The sequence below is a fragment of the Engraulis encrasicolus genome, chromosome 10, assembly GCF_034702125.1.
Source record: "Engraulis encrasicolus isolate BLACKSEA-1 chromosome 10, IST_EnEncr_1.0, whole genome shotgun sequence".
NCBI lineage: Eukaryota > Metazoa > Chordata > Actinopteri > Clupeiformes > Engraulidae > Engraulis > Engraulis encrasicolus.
The window spans coordinates 7,121,779-7,134,278 of NC_085866.1; the positions used below are offsets into that span (position 1 = coordinate 7,121,779).

The 12,500-nt window shown below is 43.3% G+C and overlaps 1 protein-coding gene across 1 annotated transcript in view; it reads left to right on the top strand.

Annotated features, from left to right (window-relative positions):
- Positions 1 to 7,408: 7,408 nt before the first annotated feature.
- camkvl (CaM kinase-like vesicle-associated, like) overlaps positions 7,409 to 12,500 on the top strand; it is a 95,716-nt gene continuing 90,624 nt past the window's right edge. The window contains exon 1 of the mRNA XM_063207792.1: positions 7,409 to 7,479. The gene's annotated coding sequence lies outside the window, so the exon portion shown is untranslated. The remainder of the gene's footprint in view (positions 7,480 to 12,500) is intronic.

Below are 12,500 nucleotides of genomic sequence, written 5' to 3' on the forward strand. Positions count from 1 at the left end.
TTTAGATGATTTTGTCCTGGGCCCAGCCAAAGCTGTCAGCGGCCCTGCTGCATACACCACATGTCAAAGGAGACGGTCACAAGACAAGGCAGCTTTATGCGGTGGGAGCCAACAGGCAGCGTTGGGCAAGTCACTCTACACAACTGTGATGTACTGATAAGGTGTTACTGTCTTTTCAAAATAATCCTTTTACAATATTACTGTATTTAAAATGCAAGGCAATGCACTACTTTTGCATAACTTAAGTTACTCTCGTCAAAATAACTTCATATGGATCTTACAATTTACGCTGTAAATCAAGCTGATGAGTCATGGCTATTTCACCTCCAGGAGGTGTTTCGGCAGCATGCAGACTAAAGAGCAGCAGGTTCAGGAATAGCTTTTCTCTGATGCACCACACTGAACACCATTACAGTAAAACCCAAATTACAGTAAAATGTATCTTAAGGGTGTACTTACTTATGCATTGCTGTCCTGTGAACGTTTACATCTTATGGCCAATACAAATATGATAACATGCAAATGTTTGGGTGGAATTAGTTAAAGCAGACTCCTTCTTGTGATTCCCGGCCAGATCAGACCATGTTTTATGACCAATTTTGACAGAAATGTAAGATATTTCAAAGGGTGTACAAACTTTTTCCTATGACTGTATAGTCAGCTATAGGGCATAGGAAATCGCAGATGGCCATAAAGTCAGGCATAATTTCATTGTTTGTGCGCATTTTATTTCATTTGCCAACAATAACTCATGTCAGTAGTTTCAAACTGCTCCGAGGCACTTCAGCACCACAAATGTGGACAGCGATCCTTAAGAGCGACACTACGAATGACCGTAGAGGCTGTGCGCGCGCGTTCACGTACAATGGTGTTTGGGAAACAGACGTAGAAAATCTAAGAACATTCGTAGAATCACTCGTAAACGATACACTTAAGTCTAAGAACCATCATTACAGTTTTTCTCGATTGGTTTGGCTAATTTCTCGAAACTGAGATGACAATATCAAAACAACACGGACAAATCTCCAAACCAACTTGCAATTTCCCACAACAGAATGGCATTTTTCATTGCTTTCATCAAATTTCAAATGCTTTGTACATGTCTCAAATGTTTAGTACATCTCGGCAGATGGCTATGTACAAGTACCCTACAGTTGACACATTGAGCATACATTTAGCACATTTTCCAAATAAATTGACCTTTCTTATCTAAACGAATTAGACAATTCTCAGTGTAATGGTTGCCCTCTCCAAAACATGTCAGCATGATTTCATTGTGAGTCATCATATGCAAAGTAGTCTACACAATTGTCAAAACAGTCAAGGAGATAATATTTTAAGAATTTCTTTACCGTAAACCGTAAAAATTCATAACATTGTTCAACAGGCTAGATGGTATTGTAACTTTACTAGTTTGTAGAAAATAATTTTACAACCGTGTATACTACAGTTTCCTCTGTTATTTTTTCAAACGGCATTCTGTGGAAGGAATTTCGTTTCGACACACAGGTAAACTGTTTTTGGAGTGATATGAGCAAGTAGTGAGAATCCATGTAGTTATGCTGAACCATCCAGTTTATTTTGACAGAAGGACTAAATGAATGCAAATGGGCCAAAGCAATTGAGAAGGATCTATACCATTTTGATGGTACTGACCATTTATGTGTGAGAAGGTCTAGTGCTGATTCAAGAATGAGCTGTTTTGGGAGGTATATGACATTTTGCTAGTTATCTGATCTGTTGTGCAGAAGTGTAAGAATGTTTAGCCAAATGACCCAAAATGTATAGAAATGTCATCTTGCTTTCAAGAAATTAGCCAAACCAATCGAGAAAAACTGTAACGGGAGACCCCGCACCCCAGGCTAAGAACACAGCTTTGCGGAATCACAGCACACAAATGTGCCCCCAGTTCCTTCCCAGAGAGTAGTATTTCTTTCCTGTAGTCCCATAATGCCGTGTACAGACCAGGAGCGAACGGAGCGAACGAAGCGACGGAAGTCATTATTTCTCTATGGAGGGCACGCGACCTGCGCTACCAAAGCGAATTCGCCAGGAGCGAAGCTTCATGCGCGACCAGAGCGAATTTTGACGATTAAACTAAATCTAATCGCAGGCGAATTCGCTCTGACGCTGTTCGGCGAAAACCAATCAGAACGTTCATATCTCCGAATGTCCCAGGCTGTCAAGCCAGAGCCGTTATGTGATTAGCTGAATCAAACAGATCAATGCTGCGTATCGAGCGAATACAGCGAACTCAAGGCGAAAATTCTTCTGCTACCCACGCTACCAGGCAGCGTAGTTCGCTCTTGGTCTGGACACGGCATAATGCACTCTTGTTCCACCAGTGGAACGCTGTAATAGTCATTATCAGTTAACTACCATAGTAGTTGCAACTACCATAGTACCACAGCCACAGGGCCTTTAGTAATGCACTACGACTTGGTCATTACCATTCTGGTAACAGAACATGTGTAAGGCCCTGTCTTAACAGGTTAAAGGGTAACTTCAGCCAATTTCAACATGCAGTTGTGATGCTCACACGACCCTGGACTTGTCTGTACTTGAGATTTTTGTTGTTGTTGTTTTTCAGCCTTTTCCGAGATCCTGGTCATTATAATGCGGGCAGGTGTTTGTTTGCAATGGGATAAAGTGCAGAGAAAGAATTTCCCCTAGGGGACCAAAAATTGGCTCCAATCCAAATTGGCTCCAATTGGCTTCAATTATTATTATTATTATTTCAAAAAAACATCTTGATTTATTCCCAATAACATCCAAAAGGTTATGCAACATCAGCAGACAACTAGCAAACAGAAATACCTTTTGGAAAAATATTTGGAGTAGGCCTATGTTAAGAAGGTTTATAATGTAAACAAAATCTGCCCCCATTAGAATAGCTCAGATCTGCAGCATCACCGGGTACTGACAAGTCAAGGGTAGCGTGAGCAATATTGAAATTGACAGAAGTTATCCTTTAACGTTGCACTTGCACTTCACTCTGTTTTATACACCCGACAGTGCAAGAGATGGATCAGATGAGAAGCAAGGCAATTAGATCCATGAAAAAAACAACAGTGGTTGATGTCATTTCATTTTGCATGCAAAACAAGAGGGGGGGACGTGGTGGGAGGTAGAGGGGTGGGGGGCGTGTGAAGCCCTGATCAGGCTGCCTGGGGGCATATGCGTTGTCACGGAAAAAAAGAACACTAATTAATCACTTACGTTTATTTATAACCCATTTGGCATGACAACTTTATACAACAGGGAGAACAGCTCAGCAACGACTGGATTAACAGTGAAGGAAATCCTGATTTTTTTTTCTTTCTTGGTTGTCGTCTTCTCACAAATTCTCTCTCTCTTGAGGAAACGTACTCCTAGTTTCCTTATTAATGATCCATTTTCATACAACAGTCTGGTGTGTAATCTGTGTATGTGCCACTAGAGTATAGATAATATATTGTGTGGTTATTTTCATGGCTTCTTTGTATTTATTTACATTTCTTGACATTGTACATTGTGGTATGTTATTGTCAGCTGTTGGTTTGGTTTGGGGAATTTGACAGAGGCATCAAAAGATTCTTTCACAACCCAAGTGCTCCATCACTGTAAGTGCTCTGTCACTAATGTTTCCTGTCTTCTGCTAAAGGCCTACTCATGTTACATAATCCTGATATAGCAATGAGGATTTGCTTTGTTTTTACTGCCTCCCTCCCTCTTCAACTTCATGCTGAATATAGTAACGCAAATATAGTGCGCAAATACATAACCAAAGATGAACCTAGGTCATGCATATGCACACACACACACGCACGCATGCACGCACACACACACACTCTCTCTCTCTCTCTCTCTCTCTCTCTCTCACACACACACACACACACACACACGCACGCACACACACACACACACACACACACACACACACACACACACACACACGCCAAACTGCCCTACTCCAGGAGAAGAAGCACAACGCACACACAAACTAAACACATGCACACACACACACACCACACACACACACACACACACACACTACACCACACAGTAGTTAGTTCCTGCCACATTTCCACAGCCATCTGTCTGGGTCGGCCCCATTGGCGTTACATGGCCGGCCGGCCGTAGCAGAGCAGTGGTGTAGTGCCCTCCCTCCCCTCATCAGGGGCCCATACGGTCGGCCCCATTGGCGTTACATGGCCGGCCGGCCGTAGCAGAGCAGAGCAGTGGTGTAGTGCCCTCCCTCCCCTCATCAGGGGCCCATACGGTCGGCCCCATTGGCGTTACATGGCCGGCCGGCCGTAGCAGAGCAGTGGTGTAGTGCCCTCCCTCCCCTCATCAGGGGCCCATACGGTCGGCCCCATTGGCGTTACATGGCCGGCCGGCCGTAGCAGAGCAGTGGTGTAGTGCCCTCCCTCCCCTCATCAGGGCCCCATTGGCGTTACATGGCCGGCCGGCCGTAGCAGAGCAGTGGTGTAGTGCCCTCCCTCCCCTCATCAGGGGCCCATACGGTCGGCCCCATTGGCGTTACATGGCCGGCCGGCCGTAGCAGAGCAGTGGTGTAGTGCCCTCCCTCCCCTCATCAGGGGCCCATACGGCAACTCGCTCTACAAGGGCTGCTAGTAAATATTACCATGTTGTTTGTATCGTATTGTATCGCATCACATGTTATCATGTTATTATTTGTATCGTATCGTATCGCATAGCGTAGATAGGCCCATACGGCAGCTCACTCTAGAAGGGCTACGAGAGGGTATCTTAGAAATACTAGCATGATGTTTGTATTGTGCCGTATTACATCTCATCGTATAGTATAGATACAGCGGTTCATTCTGGAAGGGCTGCTAGAGTGTAGTTTGGAAATACTATCATGCTGTTTGTATCGTGTCGTATCGTAGCAGAGCAGTGGTGTAATAATGCCCTCATCAGGGGCCCCTACGGCAGCTCGCTCTACCAGGGCTGCTAGTAACTATTACCATGTTGTTTGTATCATATTGTATCGCATCGCATATTATCATGATTTTATTTGTATTGTATCGCATACCATAGATAGGCCCATTCAGCAGTTCGTTTATAGAAGGCCTGTGAGAGGGTATCTTGGAAATACTAGCATGTTGTTTGTATCGTATTGTATTGTATCATATCGTATCGTATCGTATCGTATCACATCACATCACATCACATCTCATCGTATAGTATAGATACCGTGGTTCATTCTACAATGGTGAGAGTGTATCTTGGAAATGCTGTTGTTTGTATCGTATCGTATCGTATTGCATCGTATTACGTCACATCTCATCGTATAGTATAGATACAGCAGTTCATTCTGGAAGAGCTGCTAGATTGTAGCTTGGAAATACTATCATGCTGTTTGTATAGTTTCGTATCATATCGCATTGCATCGCATAGCATAAATAGGCCTACAGTGGTTCATTCTGCTAACTAGAGAGTAGCTTGGAAATACTATAATGTCATTTGTATCATATTGTATCGTGTATCGTATTGTATGACACCACATCACATCACATTAGGGGTCGACCGATACAGGTTTTTAATGGCTGATGCGATACCGATTTTTTTTCATCACCCTTGGCCGAAACCCGATTTCCGATACCCGATATTTGGGGCCGATATGGGTTAAAAAAGGTTAAAAAATGACAAATATTCCAGGTCTCAAGTTAAAAATAAACATTCCTTTAACATTATCAAATTGAGGTAGAACTTGTAACATTTAAACACCCACTCTAACAATCATGTAATGTTTAACAATCAAGTAATAAAAAAATAAAGTGCTTTTAAAAAAACCTGAATGACATAAAATAATAAATATTGCGTATCGGCCAAAACCACACGCGTATCGGCCGATACCGATACACTTAAAAATTGCAAATATCGGCCCGATACCGATACTGATACTGATATATATATCGGTCTATCCTTACATCACATCGTAGCTTGTTGTTTCTAAGATAATGTATTGCAGTGCATCGCATCATACCATATCCTATTGTATCATATCCATATGATGGTTCATTCCAGAAGGAATACTACTAATACTTGTGAATACTATTATGTTGTTTATATTGTATTGTATCGTATTGAATAGTAGGCCTATCCTATAGTTCAAGACAGTGGTTCATTTGGGGAGGGCTGCTATGTGTAGCCTCTATTGTATACACTGCAGTATTGAATGCACTGTCTTGTGCATGTTGTGCAAGTGACAATTCAAGCTGAATCAAAGAATGGCTTTTGCATTTTCCATGTCAAACAGGTTACCCCAAAATACATGCAGGAAATTGTATTCAAGACATCCAAAATGGAGGATCCCAGACCCCCATTGGGATTGATGTAGAATGTCTACTGCACAATGTCAGACAGCCACAATGTTCTTCACCAGCTGTCACTGCTATTAAGTTGTCCTGATGGGCGGTCGTGTGAGCTATACCCAGTCTCTCTGGATGCCCTGTGCAAGGGGAATGAAGAGAGGGAGCTGCTGCCTTTCACTATCTGGTGTCGACTCGGGGAGTTAGTGTGAGAGCACAGACACCGTCTGGGCATCACTGCACTGGGCACAATGTCAGGTCATCACAGATTAATGATGATTAAGAGACCCCCTTTATCTTGGGCAAATGCACTGGTAGTATATTGACAAAATAGCCTGGAGATGTTTTAGGGTGTGCCAGAAAGAGACCATGGGTTTTGAGTTTTTTTTTATGTGTGGAGAGTGCCTGTGGCTTGTGTGTTTGTGTGTGTTGTAAAGAAGTGTTTTTTTAATGTATGGATGGATGGTGAAATGATGTTTGTTGAGGTTTAATCCGATGTAGTAATCCTGGTCGCTCTCAATCTGCTGGTCAGTTGAACTATAAGCACCCTGATTGGACACTAGTCTACTTAGTACTTGCCAACTACAGCACTGTCTCTGGATCCAACTGCAATGTAGACTATGGCAGTTTTAATCATGATCATAAACATAACAAATATTATAATATATATTTAAATATAATTATAATATCATCATTATAATTTTGATAACCTCCCAAAGATGGCCAGAACAGATGGTCATAAAATGTCACATCAACACCAGTAGGCTACACACAAGGAAGTGTGAGATGGCAATTAAAACCAAAACAAACAACAACAAAACAAATTGCGTAGTTAGAGAGAGAGAGAGAGAGAGAGAGAGAGAGAGAGAGAGAGAGAGAGAGAGAGAGAGAGAGAGAGAGAGAGAGAGAGAGAAAGAGACTTAAGATGACAGCAAAGATTATTTCCCTTCAAGTGGGGAGAGTGGGAGGAACAGCAGTTGGGCGGGCGCAGCATCCTTCGTGTCTGTGCACGAGAACACAAAACCAGCTCATGCTGCGCGCGTGTGAATTTCACAACTGATCCAAATAACGATAAGATACTCACACCGAAGATACTTTCCTGTCGTCAAACTTGGAATTTTCACCGCACTTGGTGCCCTCTCAATATCTGCTGAGAAACCAGGTAATACAAGTTTCAGTCTGTCATTTTTAAATGCGTTGATGTATAACGGTAATCGATGAAGTATCAGAGATTTTAATATCGCTGTTTACACATGTCCACCTCACAATTCCAGCAGAAGATACTTTCCCCGTGCTTATTAATTGATATTAATTTGTCCTTATATAAGCTTGTGGCGTTTAAGTAATTTAGTACCAGGCTATAGCCTACCTTACGCTTAACATCCGACAAGAGACCTGTCGCTCCGCTGAATTTTTACACCGGTGCACGAGCGGAGCGCATGGAGTCTTGCATTTTTCCCCTCCTGCTTCAAGTTGCAATATTGCAATCAGCTGTCCGCTGCCTTGGTCTCGCAGACGGTTAACTTTGTTGTATAGGCTTTGATTACGAGTTAGTAGTTTTCTAACAAAACAAATGTCTTCATTTTTGACTAGTCTTCAAACTTCACCTAGTCAAACACACACACACAACCTTATGCTTCCACTGTCTGTATTGAGCGTCCTAAATGCAAGGGAATGGGGAAGCTTCACTCTGCATCAAGTGCTATGGCACAGTAAGAAGGACATTCAGTGATGTCTCCTCTCCAATCCATCCTTAGTACATCTGCCTAATCCTCACTATTGCATGCACATAGCCCTCACAGAAGGGGATCTAAATCTGTAATCAGCAGAGTCTACCATATAGTGCTGCTTTCTAGGGTATTTATCAGCAATATTGAGTGGTAGGCTATTTATACTTTTCTCAACTTGTATGCCTCTTTTGGCCACCCTTGACTGAACAAAGTGAGCCATTTGTTATTTAAAACATGTGTCAGGTCAAATAAGTGACGACTCCCATGCGAAACAATTGTGCTAGACATGCAGTGACAGGAATTGTTTGTTTGATTTTTGCCCCCGAGCAAGCAGACATTCAACTTGGCTACACAAAAAAACCCATTAATATTAATCTCCCCATCTGCATACACATAGTTGGGCTTGAAGACCTCAGAGATGTTTGCGGCTGTCTGAACAAAACCCAAAGCGATTTGGCTTTGACACCAAATTAAGTTAGGTTGGTTGAGGACATGTGCATATTTTTTGTACAAGTTAAAAAGAAATGGAAGGTGTTGCAGTACTGGGGAAAAAAATGTTGCATTGTGTAAAATATGTAGGCCTACATACAATAATCTGGGGTGCATTTCTCGAAACCATAGTCGCTACTATGAACGTTAGCTACTTTGTTGTTTGCAATACAATTTCCCATTGACAACTACCCAAGTTGCTAACTGTTTAGTGAGTACACTTTCGAGAAACGCACCACGATATGTCTGTGAACCAGCCCGTACCATTTCTGAAATTGACCCGGTGGTAGTGGTGTTGAGTTTGATGGAAGCGGCTGGTTCTACTTGTGTGAATGGTATTTCTCTCTGGTTATCACTTCTGTGAACCAGAAACGGCATCTTCAACAATGAATGGCTGAATAAGTGTGTGCTCTTCTCTCCTACCCACCCTGTCTTGTGCTGTATACAGTAGCAATAGCACCCTGTGCTCTCCAGTCCTACCCACCCTGTCTTGTGCCGTGTAGCAATAGCACCCCGTGGTGCGGCACAGCATCATGCAGGGCCAGGTCAGACCTCCCAACATGAGTGTGGATGCTCCCAACATGTGTGTGTGTGTGTGTGTGTGTGTGTGTGTGTGTGTGTGTGTGTGTGTGTGTGTGTGTGTGTGTGTGTGTGTGTGTGTGTGTGCTCCCAACATGTGTGTGTGGATGCTCCTAACGTGTGTGTGTGTGTGTGTGTGTGTGTGTGTGTGTGTGTGTGTGTGTGTGTGTGTGTGTGTGTGTGTGTGTGCGCTCCCAACATGTGTGTGTGTGTGTGTGTGGATGCTCCAAACATGTGTGTGTGTGTGTGTGTGTGTGTGTGTGTGTGTGTGTGTGTGTGTGTGTGTGTGTGTGTGTGTGTGTGTGTGTGTGTGTGCGGATGCTAAATCAAAGAGCTCCAGGTGAGTCCAAGTGGGCCGCCCGCATCACATGGTGCACTCCTCCTTCCTTCCTGACGTTTTTTTCTGGAGTAGGGCAGTTTGGCTTGTGTGTGTGTGTGTGTGTGTGTGTGTGTGTGTGTGTGTGTGTGTGTGTGTGTGTGTGTGTGTGTGTGTGTGTGGTTTGTGCTTCTTCTTCTGGAGTAGGGCAGTTTGGCTTGTGTGTGTGTGTGTGTGTGTGTGTGTGTGTGTGTGTGTGTGTGTGTGTGTGTGTGTGTGTGTGTGTGTGTGTGTGTGTGTGTGTGTGTGTGTGTGTGTGTGTGTGTGGTTTGTGCTTCTTCTGGAGTAGGGCAGTTTGGCTTATGTGTGTGTGTGTGTGTGTGTGTGTGTGTGTGTGTGTGTGTGTGTGTGTGTGTGTGTGTGTGCGTGTGTGTTTGTGTGTGTGTGTGTGTGTGTGGTTTGTGCTTCTTCTTCTGGAGTAGGGCAGTTTGGCTTGTGTGTGTGTGTGTGTGCGCGTGCGCGTGCGTGCATGTGCGTGCGTGTGTGTGTGTGTGTGTGTGTGTGTGTGCGTGTGTGCGCGTGCGCGCGCGTGTCCGTGCGTGTCCGTGCGTGCGTGCGTGTGTCCGTGCATGCTCGTTGTGGCTCTGGTTGTGAGAGTCTGGTTGGAGAAGCTCCCTCATCATTAAATATGGAGGACTCACAGCCAAGAGAGGAGAGGAGCGTGAGGAGCGCGGCGTAAAGGAAGAGGAAGAGAAGGTGTGACAACGGGGTGAGAGACGCAAACAGGAGAGAGAGGGAGGGAGGTAGGGAGGGAGGTGAGAACTCTATTGTAGGCTTTAACACCATGCATACAGTATAACAGCCCCAGTATAACAGCTCTGCTCAGGGCACCCCGCTCCTTGCTCGCTCGAAAAATGTTTGCCATTTTCCTACAAAATGTAAGCTTATGGCAAGAAATAAATGATAGACGTCCGCAACACTGTTAATGCTCCCAGTGATTTATTTGCACTTTATTTGCAGTGCAAATAAATCACTGGGAGTATTAACAGTGTTGCGGACTTCTATCATTTATTTCAGTTACTCTATTTTGTCCAGCACCTGTACCACTGATGTGCGCGCATTCTCTACCTTCTTGAGCTTATGGCAAGACCCTTCAAGAATTAATACATGTATCGTGGTGTCATGAAGGGTGCTCATTCGTGAGAATATTTTGTTGATTTTTTGGCAACTGGGTTGCTCTGGTGTTTTTGTGTGTCAACACAATGGATTCATATTGGATAAGCTACAAGCACACAGATAACGGTGTGCAAAAAACACAGCTGTCAGTGAGGAGGATTTGGTGTAGGATCAGGGCTATTTTGGCAAAAAATCACATTAGTGGGTGTTTTTGTCACTGGGTGAGAAAATCCATCATGCAGTCATTAAACATGATTAATGGTTCGCTTGAAAGTGCATTCATAACCTGCATTAGATAGCCTGCAAATGTCCTCAAACGCAGCAAGAACATGTCATCCTTGTGGGTGATGGTGTGGAACATTCTTAAAAAATCAGCTTTGTTGTCCGTGAACCTGTCCTTTTTTGTTGTCCCTGAACCACTTGATTTTTCAGAGACCAACCAGCAGAGGCGATTCTAGGGTCAGGTGGGGCCCCAAGCGAAAATGCAAAAGAATGAATATTTGAACCAAAATCACCACTACTGTAGTACAGTATGGGCTGTTATTCACTATCTAGGGGCTTTGGGGCCCCAAGCGACTGCCTGCCTTGCCTGGTGGCAAGATGCACCTCTGCCAACCAGAGTTGGGAATGAAATACATCAACAAGAACTCTGAGAATGAATAAGAAGCAACCCTGAACAATCCTTTTTGGCAGGTGCAATGGGTAGTTAGAAGGAATGGCTTTTCTTCACAAGAACCGTTAGTCTTTGCTCGTGCCTAGGGGAAATCCACATCATAATGCATTGGCTTTGTCATTTTGTTTGTCTGTTTGTTTTATGTCTTTCGTTATGACTGCCGTAAATGCTTGCCATACTAGAAAAGGATAAAGTATTACAAGTCACATAATCACTGCACACTCAGTAAAGTCAAGTCAAGTTTATTTATATAGCACATTTAAAGGGTGACGTCTGCCAATTACACATGCATCTCCTAGTCTCTGTCATATTCTTAACATTTTGAAGTGACACTATAAAGCGTACTAGTGTATATAATAGCATCTCCTTAAAGATAAATCAGGTATAGTGTCTAAATTCTGTAAATGTTTTCTAGCGAGTCCTCAAGATTGCAGACTCCTCAAGAGAATTTAACACTCAATTGTTGAATTAATTCCACAAAACTCACCATGTCAGAATATATCCATAAAAATAAATAAATGTCTACATTTTGTAAATGTTTTTGTAGTGAGGCTATTTCAGACTCATCTGGAAGGTGTGTTGCTCAAGAGTTGAATTCAACACTAATAGTGTTCTAGAATTTGTGAATTAATTCCGCAAAACTTTTGCACTTCTGTATATAATACTTTAATAAATATCTACCTCCTTAAAAATATACCAGGCATAGTGTCTAACTTGTGTCTGTTTTTAGCGAGGCTATTGCCGAGTCCTGTGGATTGGAAGGTGTGTTTCTCAACAGTTGAATTCGACACTCATAGTGTTCTAGAATTTTTTAATTAATTCTGGAAAACTTTGGCACTTCTGTATATAATACCGTAACATCTACCTCCTTAAAAATATACCAGGCATAGTGTCTAAATTGTGTCTGTTTTTAGCCAGGCTATTGCCGAGTCCTGTGGATTGGAAGGTGTGCTGTAGCTGCAGCCTGGTACGGGCCGGAGGTGACAGTTGAGCATCCCCCGGGGGTCCAGAGTCGGCAGCAGCCTCCCGATTTAATGGTGCTGATTAACAGCTGTCCGCTCCACTTCCTTCCCAGCATTCCGAGCCATCTCTCGCCTCTCAATGCTCGCCGCTCGCTGCTAACTCGAATTAGGTGAAATTAAGGAGCTCTCTTGTGTCTTAGAAGCCCCAGTTATGTTGCAAGCTAATGAAGGATGAATATATGGCTGTGCTGTGTGTGT